Source organism: Microcaecilia unicolor, chromosome 4 (assembly GCF_901765095.1).
Source record: "Microcaecilia unicolor chromosome 4, aMicUni1.1, whole genome shotgun sequence".
In the NCBI taxonomy this organism is placed as follows: domain Eukaryota; kingdom Metazoa; phylum Chordata; class Amphibia; order Gymnophiona; family Siphonopidae; genus Microcaecilia; species Microcaecilia unicolor.
This window is the reverse complement of record NC_044034.1, coordinates 72,041,640-72,062,603: the sequence shown is the minus strand read 5'-3', so window position 1 is coordinate 72,062,603 and position 20,964 is coordinate 72,041,640. Positions and strand designations below refer to the sequence as shown.

Here is a 20,964-nt window from a genome sequence, read left to right as displayed (position 1 = left end):
GAAAGGAGCTTTCATCAGCTGGTTGAGAACAGCATTGAGGTCCCATGACATAGGCAGAGGTCTGACAGAGGGCTTTGACAAAAGCAAACCTCTCATGAAGCCAACAACTAGAGGCTGTCTAGAGATGGGCTTACCCTCCACACGTTGATAAGCACTAATTGCACAGAGGTGAACCCTTACAGAGTTGGTCTTAAGACCAGACTTGGAAAAGTGTAAGAAGCTATTCAAGCAGGGAATGTGTAGGACAGTAAACAGGATCTAGGGCCTTGCCCTCACACCAAAAGGCAAACCTCCTCGATCTGAAAAGAATAACATCTCTTAGTGGAATCTTTCCTGGAAGCCAGCAAGACTCAGAACACCGTCTGACAGACTGAGAGATGCAAATTCTAAACTCTCAACATCCAGGCCATGAGGGCCAGAGACTGAAGGTTGGGATGTAGAAGAGATCCCTCGCTCGGCATGATGAGGGTTGGAAAACACGCCAATCTCCACAGTTTTTCGGAGGATAACTCCAAAAGAAGAGGGAACCAGATCTGCCAAGGCCAGTAAGATGTGATTAAGATCATGGTGTTGCTTGAGTTTCAGTAAAGTCTTCCCCACAAGAGGAATGGGAGGATATGCATACAGCAGACCTGTCCCCCAATGCAAGAGAAAGGCATCTGACACTAGTCTGTCGTGGGCCTGAAGCCTGGAGTAGAACTGAAGGACTCTGTGATTCAGCTGAGTGGCAAAGAAATCCACCGAGGGGATACCCTACTGTCAAAGATCTCGCAGGCAATTCCCATATTAAGAGACCACTCATGCGGTTGAACAACCCTGCTCAGCCTGTTGGCTAGGCTGTTTTTGCCCGCCAGATAAGTGGCCTTTAGCGCTACATCCAGACGGTCTCCTGACACAGGGGACATGATCCCCCCCTCCACACACACACATGTTGGTTTAATACACTGCAACCTGGTTGTCTGAATGAGCACAATTTGGTTGGACAGTCGAAGAGGCTCCAGAAGATTAATCAGAAGACCTGTTTTCTGGAGGGACCATGCTCCCTGAGTGTGAAGCCCATCTACATGAGCTTCCCAACCAAAGAGAGATGCATCTATTGTTAGCACTTTTTGAGGCTGAGGAATTTGGAATGGGAGTTCCAGGGTCAAACTGGATCAAAACAGCCCACCAGAGCAGAGAATGAACAAGGTCTGGAGACACTCTGATGACATCTCCCAGCTCTCCTGTAGCCTGGTACCACTGGGAGGCTAGGGTCCACTGGGCGGATCTCATGTGAAGGTGTGTCATGGATGCCACAACTATGGAAGCCATGTGGCCTAAAACTCAACACCTGCCGAGCCGTGACCTGCTGAGAGGTTCAAACCTGAGAGGCCAGAGCGACTAGAGTGTCCGCCCTCGGTCCTGGAAGGGAAGCTCAAACTCTCTACGTATCAAACAGGGCTCCAATGAATTCCAATTGTTGTGCAGGGTGAAGATGGAACTTGGGGTAGTTTATAACAAACCTTAAGAGTTCCAGTACCGAAAAGGTTTCTACATGGACTCCGAAGTACCATCCTCTGACGTGCTCTTCACCAGCGAAATCATTGAGATAAGGGAACACAGACTCCCAGTCTCCGTAGCAACGCAGCGACTATTGCTAGACATTTGGTGAACACCCTGGGAGCTGATGTGAGGTCAAAAGGCAACACATAATACTGGTAGAGATGTGTTCCCAGCCGAAATCAAAGATACTTTCAGGGACGCCTTGTGCTGCTTGGCCAACCGACACACTGATTTGGCCTCCTCCGAGAGTCCATCAGCTTGCAAACCCATTCCCACAAGTGCACACTTGTAAAGAGTTGGTAAGACTGCATACAGGTCATGAGCATTGAGGCCTGGAACATCTTCCTACCAAAAGTGTCCAAGCTCGTAGCTTCTCTGCCTAGGGGCACCAAGGCACAGTCCCTAGAACTCCTGGCTCTTTTGAGAGTAACTGTGCAGTAACCGTGCCCTCATGACAGGTAGGAGGGCACCCGGGCAGGAGCAGTGGAGTGTGTCTCACACTGCTCTTAAGGCTGGTTAAAAACCCAAGACCGTGGAACCGCGTTACCCAATTCTGTGACTTAAAGGCCTGCTTGTCCTCAGAGAATGGCACATTCTCAATTACTGGCTCTTGTGAACGGAATAAACTGCCCTTGGCATTAAGACAGCAAAGGAACTTATCTTTCTCCAAATTGATGCTGAAGCACTACTTGATCAGGCCTATGACTTGTCTTGACTTTATTTGCAGTGTATGTTTTAATTATGTACATTGTTTTTCCCCCGCTTTTAATAAAGGTAGCTTATAAATAAACCAACACTATAGACCCTGATATTGGACCAGTGTTAACCCCCCCCCCCCCCCAAAAAAAAAGTCCAATGCCATGCCAACTAAAATATTTATATAGAAAATATGTTTACATAATGTTTTCATCCAAAATAGACCCATATCAGAAGGATTTCAAGGTAATAACTACATTTTTATTTATTTTTTTATTACATTTGTACCCCGCGCTTTCCCACTCATGGCAGGCTCAATGCGGCTTACATGGGGCAATGGAGGATTAAGTGACTTGCCCAGAGTCACAAGGAGCTGCCTGTGCCTGAAGTGGGAATCAAACTCAGTTCCTCAGGACCAAAGTCCACCACCCTAACCACTAGGCCACTCCTTTTCTTTCATCGCGTCTTCTAGTGTGGCACTTCACTATATAATGCTCTCAATCAAGCCCAAAGCAAAATAATTGTAATTGCGAACATAACCAGTGTAATGAAACACTAAGTTACCAAACTTGCAATCAAAATAAATCAAACTTATGTCACTTATCTCAATTGAAGTGACAGCATCTAAAGAATTCTGTGTGTGCCTGCTGTGAAATTCTAAGGCAGTAAAAGTCCCCCCTGCAAGTAAGCATACCCAACACTGCAGGTTTCATAATCTAACTGCTTCCAAGGACTCGGTGGCGACTTGACTTTGCTGTCATTGTTCTTCTGAAGTGCTGGACCAGCTGAACAGCGATAGTAAGGTAAAATTATGTATAATCATACCTGATAATTTTCTTTCCATTAATCATAGCTGATCAATCCATAGACTGGTGGGTTGTGTCCATCTACCAGCAGGTGGAGATAGAGAGCAAACTTTTGCCTCCCTATATGTGGTCATGTGCTGCCGGAAACTCCTCAGTAAGTCGATATCAAAGCTCCATCCGCAGGACTCAGCACTTAGAGAATTACACCCACGAAGGGACACTCTGCCCAGCTCACCACCGCCGAAACGGGGGAGGGGAATTAACCCAGCTCATCCCCACACAAGTGGGGGAGGGGAATCTGTCCAGCTCATCCCCGCGGAGCGGGGGAGGGACACCACACCCGCCGATGCGGGGGGATCTGGCTTATCCTGCAACCGCAACCGCGGGAGGAGCTGACTGACCCTAACACCGCCGAAGCGGGAGGGGTACAAAGCTGCCCTACAGCCGCACGAAGCGGGAGGGAGTGCCGGCAGAATTTTAAGTCTCAATCCAGCCCCGTAAAACGGAGGGGAGAGGAATGCAGCAGCTCACTGTAACACAAACTCGTCTTAACTCTTGAAGAATCCAAGTGAAAAAACTTGAACACGAAGTCTTTCTGAAGTAACTGAAGACTAAACTTGAACCTGAAATGCAACCAGAATAAAAACAGTACAGATATCTGGGAGGGGCTATGGATTGATCAGCTATGATTAATGGAAAGAAAATTATCAGGTATGATTATACATAATTTTACCTTCCATATCATCAAGCTGATCAATCCATAGACTGGTGGGATGTACCGAAGCAGTACTCACCCAGGGCGGGACATTGAAATCCCTGACCTCAACATTGAAGCTCCAAACCGGGCCTCCGCCCGTGCAGCCACAGTCAAACGGTAATGCTTGGAGAATGTATGAGCCGAAGCCCAAGTTGCCGCCTTGCATATCTCTTCCAAGGAGACGGATCCGGCCTCTGCCATCGAGGCCACCTGAGCTCTCGTGGAGTGAGCCTTCAGCTGGATAGGCGGCACCTTCCCCGCGGCCACATAAGCCGCTGCAATGGCTTCCTTGACCCATCTTGCCACTGTAGGCTTAGCAGCCTGCAGACCCTTACGAGGACCTGCAAACAGGACAAACAGATGATCCGATTTCCGGAAATCATTGGTCACTTCCAAGTATCTGATGATGACTCGTCTCACATCCAGATATTTAAGAGCAGAGTACTCCTCTGGGTAGTCCTCCCTACGAAAGGAAGGGAGACAGAGCTGCTGATTCACATGGAAGCGAGAAACAATCTTGGGCAGGAAGGAAGGCACTGTGCGAATAGTCACTCCTGCCTCAGTGAACTGCAGAAAAGGCTCTCGACATGAGAGCGCCTGGAGCTCGGAAACTCTTCTGGCTGAAGTGATAGCCACCAAAAAGACTGCTTTCAACGTCAGGTCTTTCAGAGATGCCCTCGACAAGGGTTCAGAAGGCGGCTTCTGCAATGCTCTTAGTACCAGGTTGAGATTCCACGCAGGCACCACTGAGTGCAGAGGAGGGCGCAGGTGATTAACTCCCTTGAGAAAGCGCACCACATCTGGCTGCGAAGCCAGGGAAGCACCCTTCAGGCGGCCCCTGAAGCAAGCCAGAGCCGCTACCTGGACTTTAAGGGAACTGAGTGACAGGCCTTTCTCCAGACCTTCTTGCAGGAACGCCAACACTGAAGAAATTGGAGCAGTGAAGGGAGAAAGTGAGCCTGCTTCACACCACGCTGCAAAGATACGCCAAACCCTGGCGTAAGCAGTAGAAGTAGAGCGCTTCCTCGCTCTCAGCATAGTGGCGATGACCTTGTCTGAGAAGCCCTTCTTCCTCAGACGCTGCCCGCTCAATAGCCAGGCCGTAAGACCAAAGGGGGAGGGATCCTCCATCACCACGGGACCCTGATGTAACAGGCCCTGCTCCACTGGCAGCCGCAGAGGATCGTCGACTGAGAGCCTGATCAAGTCCGCATACCAGGGACGCCTGGGCCAATCCGGACCCACCAGGATTACCCTGCCAGGATGCTTTGCCACCCGGTCTAGCACCCTGCCCAACATGGGCCAGGGCGGGAACACATAGAGAAGCTCTTGTGTCGGCCACTGTTGGAGAAGAGCATCTACTCCCAGGGATCGAGGGTCCCGTCCTCTGCTGAAAAAGCGCGGCACTTGGCAATTGGCCGATGACGCCATCAGATCTAGGCTCGGCTGGCCCCAGCGCTTCGTGATGACCAAGAACGCCTGAGTAGATAGCTGCCACTCTCCGGGCTCCAAGGTATGGCGACTGAGAAAGTCCGCCTTGACATTCATGACTCCGGCAATGTGGGCCGCTGAAAGCTGCTCCAGGTTCGCTTCCGCCCACTGGCAAAGATTCATAGCCTCCTTGGCTAGAGGGGCGCTCTTGGTACCTCCCTGGCGGTTGACATAGGCCACAGCCGTGGCATTGTCCGACAGGACCCGTACAGGCTTCAACACCAGTACCGGGATGAACTCCAAAAGCGCCAACCGAATGGCTCTGAGTTCCAGGAGGTTGATAGACCACTTTGCCTCTGCAGGAGACCAGAGCCCCTGCGCTGTCCTTCCCAAGCAGTGGGCTCCCCAGCCCGACAACGAGGCGTCCGTCGTGACGACAATCCACTCTGGGGTCACCAGAGGCATTCCCGCAGACAACTTGTCTGTCTGCATTCACCAGCTCAGCGCCTTGCTGGGTCCAAGGGAAGGCGCACAGCATAATCCTCCGACATCGGAGTCCAGCGCTGCAGCAAAGAGTGTTGAAGTGGTCTCATATGAGCCCTGGCCCAGGGCACAACTTCCATCGTGGCCGTCATAGAGCCCAACAGCTGCACATAGTCCCAAGCCCGAAGGGGAGAGGCTACTAGGAACTGGTCCACCTGAGCCTGAAGTTTGACAATCCGATTGTCTGGCAGGAACACTCTGCCCACTTGGGTGTCGAATCGAACTCCCAGGTACTCCAGGGACTGAGTCGGGCGCAGCTGGCTCTTCTCCCAGTTGATGATCCATCCCAGGGAGCTCAAAAGAGCAACTACCCGGTCCACAGCTTTGCCGCACTCTGCATAAGAGGGGGCTCGGATCAACCAGTCGTCCAGATAAGGATGGACTTGTACCCCTTCCTTTCGTAGGAAGGCCGCGATGACCACCATTACTTTGGAAAAGGTCCGCGGAGCAGTAGCCAACCCGAAAGGGAGGGCTCTGAACTGGAAGTGTCGTCCCAGGACTGCAAAACGCAGAAAGCGTTGATGAGGAGGCCAGATGGGAATATGCAGGTACGCTTCCTTGATGTCCAAGGATGCCAGGAACTCTCCTGCCTTCACTGCCGCTATAACAGAGCGGAGAGTCTCCATGCGAAAGTGCCGCACTTTCAAGGCCCGATTGACCCCTTTGAGGTCGAGGATAGGCCGGACAGAACCTCCTTTCTTTGGTACCACAAAGTAAATGGAGTAACGTCCCTTGCCAAGCTGACTTTCTGGCACCGGAACGACCGCGCCCAGGCGGATCAGATTGTCCAAGGTCTGCTGCACTGCCACAGCTTTGACCGGAGACTTGCAGGGAGAGAGTACAAACCCGTCTTTTAAGGGTCGGCAGAACTCTAGTTTGTAGCCGTCTCTGATGACTTCCAGCACCCACGCGTCTGAAGTTATTGTGGTCCACTCGCCCAGAAACGAGGACAGCCGTCCTCCAATCTGCACTGGGGCGTGGACCAAGACCCCGTCATTGGGTACGAGACCCTGGGGGAGGACCGGAGGGAGCACCTCCGGGACAGCGGTCTCTGCGAAAGGAATGCTGCTTGGGGGAGAAATTCCTCTTGAAGGAAGAGGGGGCAGAGGAACCCGACTTGCCCGGGCTGGTACCGACGGGCTTCCTGCAACCGTCCTCTGGAGGTACCGGGACGAGTACTAGCCCGAGCCCTGACCTCTGGTAATTTCTTGCCCTTAGACGTGCCGAGATCGGTCACGATTTTGTCCAGCTCGACCCCAAAGAGCAGCTTGCCTTTAAAAGGCAACCTAGCCAGGCGGGATTTAGAGGCGTGGTCAGCAGACCAATGTTTCAGCCAAAGCCACCGCCGCGCAGAGATTGTCTGAGCCATGCCTTTCGCTGAGGCCCTCAAGACATCATACAGCAAGTCTGCCAAATAGGCTAAGCCCGATTCCAGGGCCGGCCAATCAGCCCTCAAGGAATGATCCGAGGGGGAAGCCCGCTGCACCATAGTCAGGCACGCCCTGGCCACATAGGAGCCGCAAACTGAGGCCTGCAAACTTAAAGCAGCCGCCTCAAAGGACGACCTTAAGGCCGCCTCCAATCTTCTGTCTTGGGCGTCCTTTAGGGCCGTGCCACCCTCCACCGGCAACGCCGTTTTCTTAGTCACCGCAGTGATTAAAGAATCCACGGTAGGCCACAGATAGGCCTCACGTTCACTCACAGCCAAAGGATAGAGGCGGGACATAGCCCTAGCCACTTTAAGGCTCGCTTCTGGGACATCCCATTGAGCCGAAATTAAGGTGTGCATGGCATCATGCACGTGGAAGGTTCTAGGCGGGCGCTTCGTCCCCAGCATAATGGCAGAGCCAACAGGGGCTGAGGGAGAGACGTCCTCCGGAGAGGAAATCTTCAAAGTGTCCATGGCCTGTAACAACAGGTTGGGCAAATCCTCTGGGCTAAAAAGCCGCGCTGCAGAGGGGTCATCCGCTCCATCCGAGCGGGGATCCGTCTCCTCCAAGGAATCCGCAAAGGACCGTTGGGAGACCTCAGACACGCTGCCCTCATCTACATCGGAGGAGACAAATTCCTCCAAGGCCTGGGAATCAACCCGAGGGCGTTTACCTCTGGGAACCTCAACCTCTTTACCAGACGAGGGAGCAGGGGCAGCGTTGTGCATGAGGAAGGCCTGATGCAGCAGCAAAACAAACTCGGGGGAGAAACCCCCCAGACTGTGCACTTCCGCAGCCTGGGCAACAGCCCTAGACGCACCCTCAACCGGCGCTCGCAATAGCGGGGGAGAGACATGCTGCGCATCCAAAATGGCGTCCAGTGCGAAACTCCGCGAAGGAGCCGCGCGGGAAGAACGGCTCTTAACTTTAGCCGCTTCTGTGCCGTCGCCCAAATTAAGGGCGTTCATGGCATTAATGTCTCCAACCTCAAGGGCGGCCCAAGAAGAAGCCGTCCGAGCCGCGTGGCCGGCCAAGATGGCGGAGGCGAGGAGCGGGGGATGGGCGTTTATGGCGGGAAAAACCGCCACGCCGGAGGAAGGACCGGGACATTCATCGGTCACGAAACTGTCACCCAACAAGGGCGAATCAGGCTTTAAGACCCCCGCATCCCCTCTAGAAGCGCTCAAGCGACCCGGGGAGCGACCCTTTGCGCCCTCGCCCTCCGACGCCATATGCCACGAGGAGAAGAATCGGGGAACCCCCTGCCCGCTAGAAAAAGGTAAAAATTACCTGCTGTCCGCTCCGAGTTGTAACGACCTGGTGTCCCAGTGAGTAGCTGCAATAGACGCTTAAATAAACGTCGAAATAAACGCCTTTAAGGACGTTCAAAATTTTTTTTTTTTTTTTTTAACGGAGCCAGCGGGAGGGGGGAGAAAAGGAGGGACCTGGCACCACCAGGTTTGCACTTGCTCAAAAGAGCCCTCAACCCCAGGCACTCAACAAAACCTAAAAATTAGGCTTGGAGGCCTAGCCAGAGCTGCTGCTGTGTGTGACCACCACCTGCTGAGATAGAGAACATACTGAGGAGTTTCCGGCAGCACATGACCACATATAGGGAGGCAAAAGTTTGCTCTCTATCTCCACCTGCTGGTAGATGGACACAACCCACCAGTCTATGGATTGATCAGCTTGATGATATGGAATGTCAAGATGCTACCCGAGTCCGTAGAAGCGGTTAGATAACTGAAATTTCCAAAGCTGCAGGTTTCGTAATCACTTTGAGAGCCTTCCAACACAGGTCCATTTTTGGTGAAGCCAACCGATGGGCCGAAATTTATGACCGGAGGAGCAGTGAAGCCTCGTGGTTGATATATTTAAAAGATAAGTTCATGTTTTGATTTTTGAGAGTCTAGATATCACTTATCACATAGGCTATAGCACGTTTTTTTAAGAAAATAACGTTGAAAGGCCCGATGAAAGAAGTGCTATACCACTTGGCAATAATATTGCCTGAAGAAAAAAAGTGGATACTTGTCTGAGGGCACTCTTTAAAATTATAAAGCTATCAAACCTATAAATGGCAAGTGACCGACTCACCTGCAAATGCGCAGTAGAGACTTCCCTCTCTGTCCCGCCCCCGCGTCAAGACGTGATGACGGGGGGCGGGACAGAGAGGGAAACTGCGCGGAAGGGGAGGGAGGGAACCGCTGACGTCGCTACCGCTCCCCCCCCCAAGGTAGCCGCTACCGCCCCCCCCCCCGGAGTCGCTACCACCCCCCCTTCACCCGGCCCGGGCCCTCTCTTCGTTATTCAACTTACAGCAGCGCCGAAACAGCAGCAAGCAGCTCAGCTTCAGCTCCCGTCGGCCTTCCTTCCCTGCCTGTGCCCCGCCCTCACCGACGTGACATCACACGAGGGCGAGGCACAGGCAGTGAAGGAAGGCCAACGGGAGCTGCTGCTTGCTGCTGTTTTGGCGCTGCTGTAAGTTGAATAACGAAGAGAGGGCCCGGGCCGGGTGAAGGGGGGAGCGGGGGCGACTCCGGGGTGGGGGAGCGGGGGCGGCTACCTTGTGGGGGGGGGGGGGGGGGAGGAGACATGGGAGGTCTCAGGAGGGGGGGGGCCTTGGAGCTGGGAGGGCTGGACTGAAGGGGGCCTTCCAGCTGGCTGGGAAGAAGGCACGGGGGGGCAGGGGGGCCCTTACAGTTGTGAGGGAGAGCAGGGGGCCTTGCAGCTGGGAAGGGAGGAGGACTGGAGCCTTGGAGCTGGGAGGGAGGGACAGAGGGGGCCTTGGAGCTGGCAGGGAAGGAGGATGGCAGGGGGCCTTGCAGCTGCAACGGGAGGGGGGCCTTGGGAAAAAAAACATTCAAATACACGCCCGTTTTAACGGGCTTAACGGCTAGTTGTTGAATATAAGAAGATATTGGTAGCACTGGGTTAAACACCTATAATTTAGAGGGTGGGGACAGTGCTTTTGTGACTTATGCCTATGTTTCAGCAATTGTCCTGGTTGTAGTTTTTGAACTTGACTGTCTGATTACCAGAGACTGGGGATTCGATTTGTTTTGACACCAGTATTGGACCATTTTAGGTGAAAACATTATCTGATGGTATTTGCTTTTAAGGCCACATTTCAATTAAAATTTTAATTGCGATTAATCATGCAATTAAAGTTGTGGTACTGTTTCTTCCCCCCCCCCCCCCCAGCTCCTTGTGACTCCAGGCAAGTCACTTCTCTCCATTGCCCAGAGTCACAAGGAGCTGCAGTGGGGGATAGTGAAACAAGCACACATACAATTGTGATTATAAATGTTGCTCATCTTCCAATGTGGTATATATCATTCAGTGTAAAAAATGTAATGAAGGATGCTATATTGGAGAAACAGGCCAGATGCTTAAGACAAGATTCAATTTACATAGACATCATATGAACAATACTGGTGCCAGCAGGGTTCCCACGCCTGTTGGTCAACATTTTACAGGACCAGGACACTGTACCAGTGATTTCACAGTGAGAATCCTCAAAGGTAACTTTAAAACCATACAAGAACGTAAGACCTTTGAAGTCAGAATGATTGAATATTTTAACACCCAACAGAAAGGACTTAACAAGGATCTGGGGTTCCTAGCCCATTATAAACCATAAAGCTGTATGTCTCTGTTGATCACCCTCCCCTCACCTATCCACACCCACACTGTTAGAATATCAATGATCTGCTTTGATGTCCCCATGCATACTTCCTACCCACCCCCCTCCTCCCACCCTGTCAGACTGTCATAGTAATGCTTGAATGTTTTCACTTATATACACTGTCAGCTAGCACATTTGCTTATTTCCGATCTGAGGAAGAAGGGCAACCTTCGAAAGCTAATCAAGAAATGTATTAAGTTATGTCCAATAAAAAAAGGTATCATTTTATTTTCTTTTCCATGTTTTATTTTGTTTGATTTCTATTGATAACCTTAAGAGTGGACTAACACGGCTACCACACTCCTCTACTATAAATGTTAATCAAAATGCAGCCCTAAATAAAAGGAAAAAAATAAAGAAATAAAAAATACAAAAATTTGTAAATATTTTGGCACTGCACATTGGACTTTTGCTTTGGTGATAAATTGGAGCCGATGACCCTGGGAAGCATAGAGCTACATGTGGCCAGTTTAGACTATTGTGGTGTTTGGGTGGAAGTGAGCAGTGCTAATCTATTAGAGCAGCATAGCTGGTAAACACATCAGGCCAAGGCACTCAAAAGATACTAAGCTGCCAGCAACCATGGTGGGATCACATTAAGCATATGAGAAATCTACCTCATGCCAATAACCCAATGCAACCAATGTATACTCCGCATACCCCGAATCATTACTGTCACGGGGGTGGATGCAGAAGGCTTGCATTAGCGTCATGCACTGGCTTACACATAACTAATGTATGCTGAATACACCGTTTTTGCTCCTCAATAAGAAACAAACGTACACAAATTATCACGTTAAGTGTGCGCCTTCAGAAAACAACCAGCACACACTGCAGAGGTAAATAAGCCCATCCAAATAAAAGCCGAAATAACATTTTCCCCCTTAAAAAAAAAAAGAGGGGGGATGTTAACTCGAAAATAAGCCAAGGGCTTATATTCAAGTATTCCTCTCCCAGTGACTGGCATTTCTCTCTCTCTTCCCTGTCCCTCCTCCTCCCGCAGTCACTGGCATTTCTGTCTCTCCTAATTCCCTTCCTCCAGCACTGACTGATACTTCAGACTTCTGCTTTCCTTCCTTTCATAAAGAAAATTAATCAATCCCAAGAAATAAACAGATGGTGTGGCTACGATAGAGACCCTGGCTTTTCCCAAAAACAAAAAAAATAACTCATTTTGAGACATTACCCCAAAACATGTTACTTTTTACACTAATCCAGGCCTCAAACTACAGCAGAGCGATTAATTACTTAGATTTAACTCACGTCTTTTTCTGTAATAATTTAAACCAAAATACTTTCAGATACAATAGTTTTTTTCCATATTAAAAAGTAGGCCACGGGGTCTCTCCTAGATCGGACTAGAGTTTTCCTCTGTTTGCGGTTCCTTCACATGGCCGACAAGCATCATCCCGACGAGGCCAACACGTGGAACCAAGAAAGGTAAAAAAAAAAAAACAACAAGAACGGCATTGCTGGCACAAAAACTATAACCCAGATCAATCACTCTCCCAGATCCTGACGGCACCCGGGGCTCCCTCTCTTCTTTCCCCGGGCCACGTTGTTTTCACCATCCTCCAACAGTAACACGCTGCCCACTCTACTACTATCTCCACCCCACATTCCAACATTACAAGCTAACCCCCAGTCCGTCCCGCCTGTACTAAAGCAGAACAAGCAATATTTTTCAGTTAATTATCCCTTTATACAGAGACCGACATTCCAACCACCTTACCTGCAAGATGGCGGGTCCCTGCGAAAAGGAAGCGCACAAGTCCCCGCCAGACCTTACTTGGGCAGCAAGGGACTGGTCAACTTAATGCCTGTCTACAAAACTTGAGAACGACTTCTAAACCAAGGGAAAGGAAAAAGCATGCAACCGTGCATCATTCACAGGCGATCACTGAGAAGTGATACTGCCAGACATCTTCATAACGTCGTCTTCATTTAAATTACAGAATACGAGATGGCGATTGAGAAAGACAGCCTTGATAGGGGTCCTGTTCCGAGAGCGTCTACGTACGCGCATGCAAAGGAGGCGGGATGACATAATGGAGAGGCGGGTCAATGAGATTGATGAACGGGATGACAGCAGCAGGAAGTTGAAGAAGCTTTTCTTATTTTCTCACTGCAACACGGACAGAAAAAAAAATATCTGCTTTTGAAGTTCACTGATCAAAGGTATCTTCTCTTCCCAATATTTCATTAAACTTTTCTTTTGAGGGAGGGGGATTCATACGATTTTATTTTTTTTTTATTTCAGAGCATTCCCAATCATGAGACCTTGCAATTTTGATTTGGTGGTTGCATTTCCCACCTACCCTTTTCTGAGGGCAGCCCAGTATCCGCGCTGATATCTGTGGGCGGACATGCAGGGTCGTACAGGTCTTTATCTGCCGTCATTTACTATGTTACTATGTCTTAATGACAATCATTTTTGACTGGGAGAGTGTCAAATACTGAGTCCAGGGACTTATGTTTTTATTTATATTGTTTTAGTTTTCTTCTTTTGTGGGACTTTACATAGTAACATAGTAGATGACGGCAGAAAAAGACCTGCACGGTCCATCTAGTCTGCCCACGATAAACTCATATGTGTATACCTTACCTTGATTTGTACCTGTCTTTTTCAGGGCACAGACCGTATAAGTCTGTGCAGCAGTATTTCCCGCCTCCCAACCACCAGTCCCGCCTCCCATCACCGGCTCTGGCACAGACCCCGTATAAGTCTGCCCTCCCCCATCCTAGCCTCTCAACCACCAACCCCTCTTCCCCCCGCCACTCTGTTCTATTATACATTGATTTTTTTTTTTTTTTTTTTGGGGGGGGGGGGTTCTAATTAATGTTTTGTTTATGCATTGGGGTTGAGAGTGAGTTTTGCTGGAAGGAAAATGGGTGAAGGAGTGGGTAGGGCAGGAGGACTTGGAAGGAAGGGGGTGCTTTGTTTTCAGTGATGTTGATACAGGGATTGTTACACAGTGTGCTATCCTCTGTGGAAATTACTGGGAGGTGAGGACAGAAGGGAGAAAGTTTATTCACACCTATAGATCCTGGGCTGATAATAGGCTTAGGTTCAGTAAGACAGGATGTGATTGGTTGTGGGTTATGTTCTCATTCTCCTGGGTTGGTTTTGGTAGATTAGGTGAGGAAGGGGGTGGTAGGACTAGGACAGGAGGATTAGATAAAGGGAGGATTTGGGGAGGGCAAAGACAGGGTCGGTCTTACAACTGCGGGGCCTAGTGCAGACCAGTTCAGTGGGGCTCCCCGCCCATGCCCCCCACCTGCACCCGCCACCATAAGCCATAATTTATCAGAGTTTAAAAGGAGGTTTAGAGTTCTTGGAACCCCATCTCACCCCGTACCTTGATGTGCATTCACTACGTTTCAGTAGAGAGGGACAGACAGCGACAGCGATTTTCATATCCCGTCAGCTGCCGAGCCCACAGCCTCCATTCTGCTGCATCCAGCCCGTGCAGAAGCAGGAAGTGACATCAGAAGGGGGCGGGAGGCAGCAGCGAGAAGGCTCTGGGCTTGGCAGCTGATGGGATATGAAAATTGCTGCCGCTGCTATCTACTGAAATGCGTAAGCACATTAAGGTACAGAGCAGGGAGGTGTTCTGAGACAGGACAGACATGCCAGATATGCGGGGCCCCTAGGAGCACAGGGCCCTCTGTGACCGCCCCCTGTCGCCCCTGCCTAAGACCGGCCCTGGGCAGAGAACATGGGGTAATGAAGAGGTTTTTATGAGCGTTGGATAGGGGTGGATGCTTTTGGGACTTGCATCCAATGAGTTACTATAAACTCACACTGTGATGTGAGTTCAAAACCAAATCACAATAATTTGTAAATGTATGTACTTTGAAAATGAGCACCCAAGTCTTCCGCCTGAAACTAGGTAATTTGGAAGCTCTGGAATGCCTGAGAGGAGAGGGTCTACCCATGTGTATGTATAAGTTCTCCAGTTGCATGTGTTACACTCCCAATGCACCTTTCTTCATTCATCATATCTGGACTACAAATTCAGCTTGAAAGAGTGTATTTAACTTTGGGAGGAGGGGGTTTATACATTTTTAAATACATAAATTCTATACATCCAAACCGGAATGGGCAGAAAGTATTCCTCTTGAAAGTGGGTATTAGGAGTTTCAGGGGGTTTCAGTACCACTGAGAAGCTGTTGGGTATATTTGCATCTTGCACTTTAAGATACAGGAGGATCCAATCCATCCTTGTGTATCTTAGGCAAGGAGGTTTAATAGACAGGAGACCAAGAGGCATATTTTCAAAGCACTTTGGGAGGCTAAGTTCCATAGGTTTCTATGGAACTTTGGGAGGCTAAGTGCTTTGAAAATGAGCCTCCAAGTGACGTCAAAATATTGCAACCAGTTAGGTCAGTCTCAGTTTCCCCTTCCCCGCGCATCTGTCATTGTCATTCACTCAAAACAAAATAAGCAAACTTATGAGCTTCTGCATCCACGTTGTCGCTCTTTATTGTTCATAGCATTTGTATTTAATCTCACTTATAGTTTCCAACATGCAGACTTGTGCAGTATACGGATGTACACAGAAGAAGTATAATAAGGGAATAACGTTTCATTGGTAGAGCAGTAATTTGTTATAAATCGTAATCAGTGTGTCATTTAGAAGTCCAGAGTCAGTCTAAATGTGCCAACATTGTCCAGTTCAGCACAATATTAGCCGCAAAGAGGCATATTTTCAAAGCACTTAGCCTTCCAAAGTTCCATAGGTTTCTATGGAACTTTGGAAGGCTAAGTGCTTTGAAAATATGCCTGCAAGTCATACAAAGTTAATTATGTTCAGTGGAAAATGAATCTGTTGGGTCAGGCTGCCTGCTATGTGAATATTCCATCATTGTTTCGTTGTTGCTACCACATATTACATATGGGCATTTGTTTTAATTTGTATATCCAGACATTACATACACATGGTTTGCTTTTTAAACCCAAAGGTGAATCCTAAGGGTGATTGAACAATTAGGTTCAATTTTGGATGTACTCTGTAGAAGTCGTTGTTTACTTTTGCAATGTGATGGATGCCTGTTCTGGTGTGTGCATGTGATAATCTTTGAATAACTGTCTATACTTATGGCTATGATTTCTGAACATGTGATATCATTAAAGGACAAACTTTTAAATGCCCAGTTGGGTATATATGCTAATCTCAACTTTGTTAAATGTTTCAGACATATCCATCTGTTTGTTCCCATGATATAACTGAATTCTATTATTCTGTCTCACTGTATTTTTAAATGTAAGCCACATTGAATCAGACTTTGCTTAGCATAATGTGTAATATAAATGTAAAAAAAAAAATCCTTTATCTTCCACCTTTTAAGACACTGCCTACCTACTGGATAGTGATGGCACAAGGAAAGCAAGTTTTTTTTTTTTTTTGGTTACATTTGTACCCCGCGCTTTCCCACTCATGGCAGGCTCCATGCAGCTTACATGGGGCAATGGAGGGTTAAGTGACTTGCCCAGAGTCACAAGGAGCTGCCTGTGCAGGGAATCGAAATCAGTTCCTCAGTTCCCCAGGACCAAAGTCCACCACCCTAACCACTAGGCCACTCCTCCAGTGAAGACTAACTGAAAATAACCTGTTCCTTAGCTGGGCCCTAGTATTGCCATGTGAAAAATGCAACCATATCATGCCTCTGTGGTTATGTTCCACTAATAAGTTAAACAATTAACTGGGTTTCTTGAAAGGATTATATAAACGTAGGATGCATGACTAGGGACACAAACATACACTCATTTATTCAATATCACAATTCCTCATGCACAGCCACAAAACAACTTTTTAGGGTGGATAGTGTTCATTTTATTATTGACCAGATGGAGATAAGAGTTTTCAGTTTTGCCACAGTATAAGTCATCACAAGAACAAAATATAAGAAAACCAATGGACTGCGTTATGGGTTTATAGCCCATTTAGTTATGTTTATACAAAAGAGATGTGAATGAAACAAAATATTTTTATTTTGACTTATAAAACCACTTGCCCCTGGAACATGTTCAAAACAGAATCTATTTGTGTTATCTAAAAGGTAAACGTCTACAAAACAGATGAAGATGTGATTTGTGATTGATTCCATGTGCCCCAATGAAAGAAGAGTTTAATTCTACTTCCGTTTAATTTCAATAGGCGCCAGTTTGTGAGGAGAAACTGTCATCTTTATAACACCAGGCTTCCCAAGGCAGATTACAACAACAGTTAAGATGAACCCATCAGGAAACAGAATATCCTCACTGAAATATGGCCATCTGTATTGTATAGAAGAACAGTGAAGAAAAACGAACATAAACTACAGAGTTTATAATTGCTGTGTCTACAAGCTACAATTTTTGAAACTATTTTAGTGATATTCAATTGTTATTTATTTTTCTTCCACCTTTTAAGGCATTGCCTATCCAACTGAAACAGCTTTAAACTTGTTACAGATGGACCAGCAATAAAAAAACGACAACGTGGATGCAGCAGCTTATACGTTTGCTTGCTTTGTTTTGAGAGAATGACGATGGCTGCACTAGGAAGTGGAAACGGAGATTAACCAAATTGGCTTCCTTGCTTACAGTAGACTAGATAGGCTCACTTCCACTCCTGTCTATTAAACTTCCTTGATCTTAGGCTTTGGGACCTGGGAAAAGCACCCAATAAGTCTGTGCGCATGCGGGCTTAGAACCCAGGATGAAGTGTGAGTTGCACCTGCGCATTTCGGCAGTTGGTGGGTTCAGCTCTCTGCTTCCTTCGCTGTGATTGGATGGAAGATGGCGCTGGGCGGATGGAAATCTTAAGGACAATCTCCAGAATCACTTACAGACTATTTGTACTTTGGTAGGTGCAGCAGCGACTCTGGGGGAGCGGGGGAGGATTCGCTCCCTTCCAGCTGAGTGCCTGGGTGCAGTAAGGCCTAGCACTGCCCAGCCAGTTTGGAACTACTGCCTGCTTGTCTTTCTTTCCCTCACAGGCTGCTGGGGCTGGGCAGAAGAGACCGTTCTTTTCTAGTGCACAGGCTGCTTGCAGTAATTTGACCTGGGAGAATAGAAAAACGAAGTGTAGTAATGGGTTTGATGTAATGCATTATTGATGCAATCTGGTGCTGTTGTGAACGGAGACTCAGAATGTGGAATCGGCAAGTCCTCTTTCATTCTAAGCTTGCAGAGTAGAGAGATGTGGTATCCGTGTTAGTACACTTCTAAAGCCAGTCAATAGAAATAGAATAAAATAAAACATAGAAAAGAAAATAAGATGATACCTTTTTTATTGGACTAACTTAATACATTTTTGATTAGCTTTCAAAGGTAGCCCTTCTTCGTCAGATCAGAAATAAGCACATTTTGATAAGTAACAGCATATATGAACCAAATCATTCCTAAACCACCCAAATACACCAAAGAACACCTCTCACACGACCTTATCTAACACCTTTCCATCTTATTCCTCTTTCACCTCAGTTCATGATCAACTGTCTGTATAAAACATGTAATGACATTCTCATATCCATACTCTGTAAGCCACATTGAGCCTGCAAAAAGGTGGGAAAATGTGGGGTACAAATACAATAAATATATAATATAATATATAAGTGAAACATCAAAGTATTTCAGTGGCAGTCTGAAAGGATGAGGGAGGTGTGGGCTAGGTAAGAAACAGAGAGGGCTGAGAGGGTGGGGGACAGGGAGATATGCATGGTGATCAGAGGGTGACAAAGCAGTGAAATTTCATGGTTTATAATGGGCTAGAAAACCCAGATCTTTGTTAAGTCCTGTCTGGTGGGTGTCAGAATATTTAATCATTTTGACTTCAAAGGTCTTGCGTTCCTGTATTGTTTTAAAGTTTCCATAAAGTATTCTCACTATAAAATCATTAGTACTGTGTTCTGGTTTTGTAAAGTGTTGTCCCACAGAGGTAACATCTTGATTGGCACTGGCATTTTTCATATGATGTCTATGTAAATTAAATCTCTTCTTCAGCTTGTTTCTCCAGTATTTATTTATTTGTTACATTTATATCCCACATTTTCCCACCTATTTGTAGAGTCAATGTGGCTTACATAGTACCGGAGAGGTGTTATAGACTCCGGTGTATATATATATAGCACCCTTCATCACATTTTTTACACTGGATGACATATACTATATTGGAAAATGAGCATATGAAGGATTCCTTTATGTTGAATATTTTTCCTTTGTGAATGACTGTGAGGTCTTCTGAAATGTTTTGGCATACTTTGCAGCTGGATATATTGCAAGGATGCATGCCATTCTCTTCTTTTTGGGTCTCTGTTGAGAGCTTGCTTCTCACTAGCTTGTGTTTTAAATTGGGTGGCTTGTCGGAAGGCCAGCACTGGTGGGGATTGGAATATCTCTTTCAGTAATTCATCCTCCTGGAGTAGTGGCTGCAGATCTCTTATGATTTTTCTCAGTTTTTCCAGCTCTGGGTTGTGTGTCACTATAAGGGGGGTTCTGTCTGTGGCTTTCTTTTCCTTGTATTGTAGCAGATTTTCCCTGGGTGTTTTGAGGGAGGAGGCAATATTCTTGGAGATTATTTTGGGTTTTTATCCTTTCTGTTCAAAGGATGCAGTCAGGATTTTGAGGTGCCTATCTTTGTCCCCTGGGTCAGAGCAGATACGGTGGTATCTTGTGGCTTGGCTATGGATAATGGATTTTTTTTTGTATATGAAGGGTGGAAGCTGGAGTTGTGGAGGTAGCTGCATTTGTCTGTGGGTTTCCTGTATATGGATGTTTGTATGTAGCCATTGCTGATTGAAACTGTGGTGTCCAAAAAATTGACTTTTTCTGGGGAGTAGTCAATTTTGAATCTGATTGTAGGATGGTATGTATTGAAAGAACTGTAAAATTGTTTTAGATTCTTCCCCCTCAGTCCAAATCATAAAAATGTCATCAATATACCGGTAGTATTTTAGGGGTGTGGTCTGATATGTATTCAGAAATGTCTCTTCCAGTTCAGCCATAAAGAGGTTAGCATATTGAGGTGCTGCCCTGGTGCCCATTGCAGTGCCCATGATTTGTAGGTAGATATCATTGTTGAAGCGGAAATAGTTGTGAGTTAGAATAAATTTGATTAATTTTGTAATAGTTTCTGGTGAGTATTGATGGTCCAGTGTGGGTGTTTTTAGGAGCTTCTCACATGCAGCTATGCCATCCGCATGGGGAATGTTGCTGTATAGTGATTCTATATCCATCGTGACCGGAGGGGTACCCGGTGGTAATTGCTTGATATTTTTCAATTTATTCAGAAAGTCTGTGGTGTAATGTCTGTATAAGTCATCTGGACTTATAGAAACCTATAGAACTTTGGAAGGCTAAGTGCTTTGAAAATATGCCTAATAGTCTCCTAGATCTCAGTGGCCTTACAGGACAGTCATCACCAGTCTGCTGATACTAAATTCCCTCCTTTATGGCTTGCAATATTGCTAGGTTATGTCTTTTTCTTTTGTTGTTCGTACCATGTTTGTTCTCTGCTCTTGAGAGTGAGGGGTGTATTTTCTGCAATGCTGAAACATCCCATAGGTTCACTAGTCAGCTAAATTTTAATACCAGGTGCAATACCATCAGCCTTGGCTCATGTCTGGCTTTCCCTTCAGTTTGTAAGTAGGGATTCTGTATGCATATCCCAGGACTTCTTGAGTTTTGGTGCTATTTTTGTCTTTACTGTCTTAATTGGAAGTCCATTCCATGAATCCACTATCCTATTCTTGAAGTATTTCCTGATTGTTGCTCCTTGATCTACTTACTTGGAGTTTCTTATGGTGACCTCTTATTCTACAGCATTCTTTCTTCCTGAAAAAGATTTTTCTTTTGCGTTACCTATATCTTTGTTCTGTTTGAATACAGCTTTATATTATCCTCCACCCCTTCTGTTCTGAAAGGTATACATATTTGGGTACTTAAGTTGTGTTTTATTTATTGCTAGATTACTTTCTTTTGTCAACTCTGCACTATTTTGGTAGCCTTTCTCAGACCATCTCCACTCTGTATCTGTTTGGAGGTGTGGTCTCTAGAATTGGTCAGAATATTCTAAGTGAGGTGCA

At 47.1% G+C, this 20,964-nt stretch overlaps 2 protein-coding genes across 4 annotated transcripts in view; one reads left to right on the top strand and one right to left on the bottom strand.

Moving 5' to 3' along the window:
• The window catches only part of RPL21 (ribosomal protein L21), a 33,732-nt gene extending 21,014 nt beyond the window's left edge, over positions 1-12,718 (bottom strand). The window contains exon 1 of the mRNA XM_030200333.1: positions 12,626-12,718. The gene's annotated coding sequence lies outside the window, so the exon portion shown is untranslated. The remainder of the gene's footprint in view (positions 1-12,625) is intronic.
• A 259-nt stretch (positions 12,719-12,977) lies between these two features.
• MTIF3 (mitochondrial translational initiation factor 3) overlaps positions 12,978-20,964 on the top strand; it is a 67,164-nt gene continuing 59,177 nt past the window's right edge. For 2 of the 3 annotated variants that reach the window (XM_030200331.1, XM_030200330.1), the window contains exon 1: positions 12,978-13,071. The gene's annotated coding sequence lies outside the window, so the exon portion shown is untranslated. Of the gene's footprint in view, positions 13,072-13,153; positions 13,276-20,964 lie in introns of all 3 variants that reach the window. The other variant, XM_030200332.1, reaches the window with a different exon arrangement.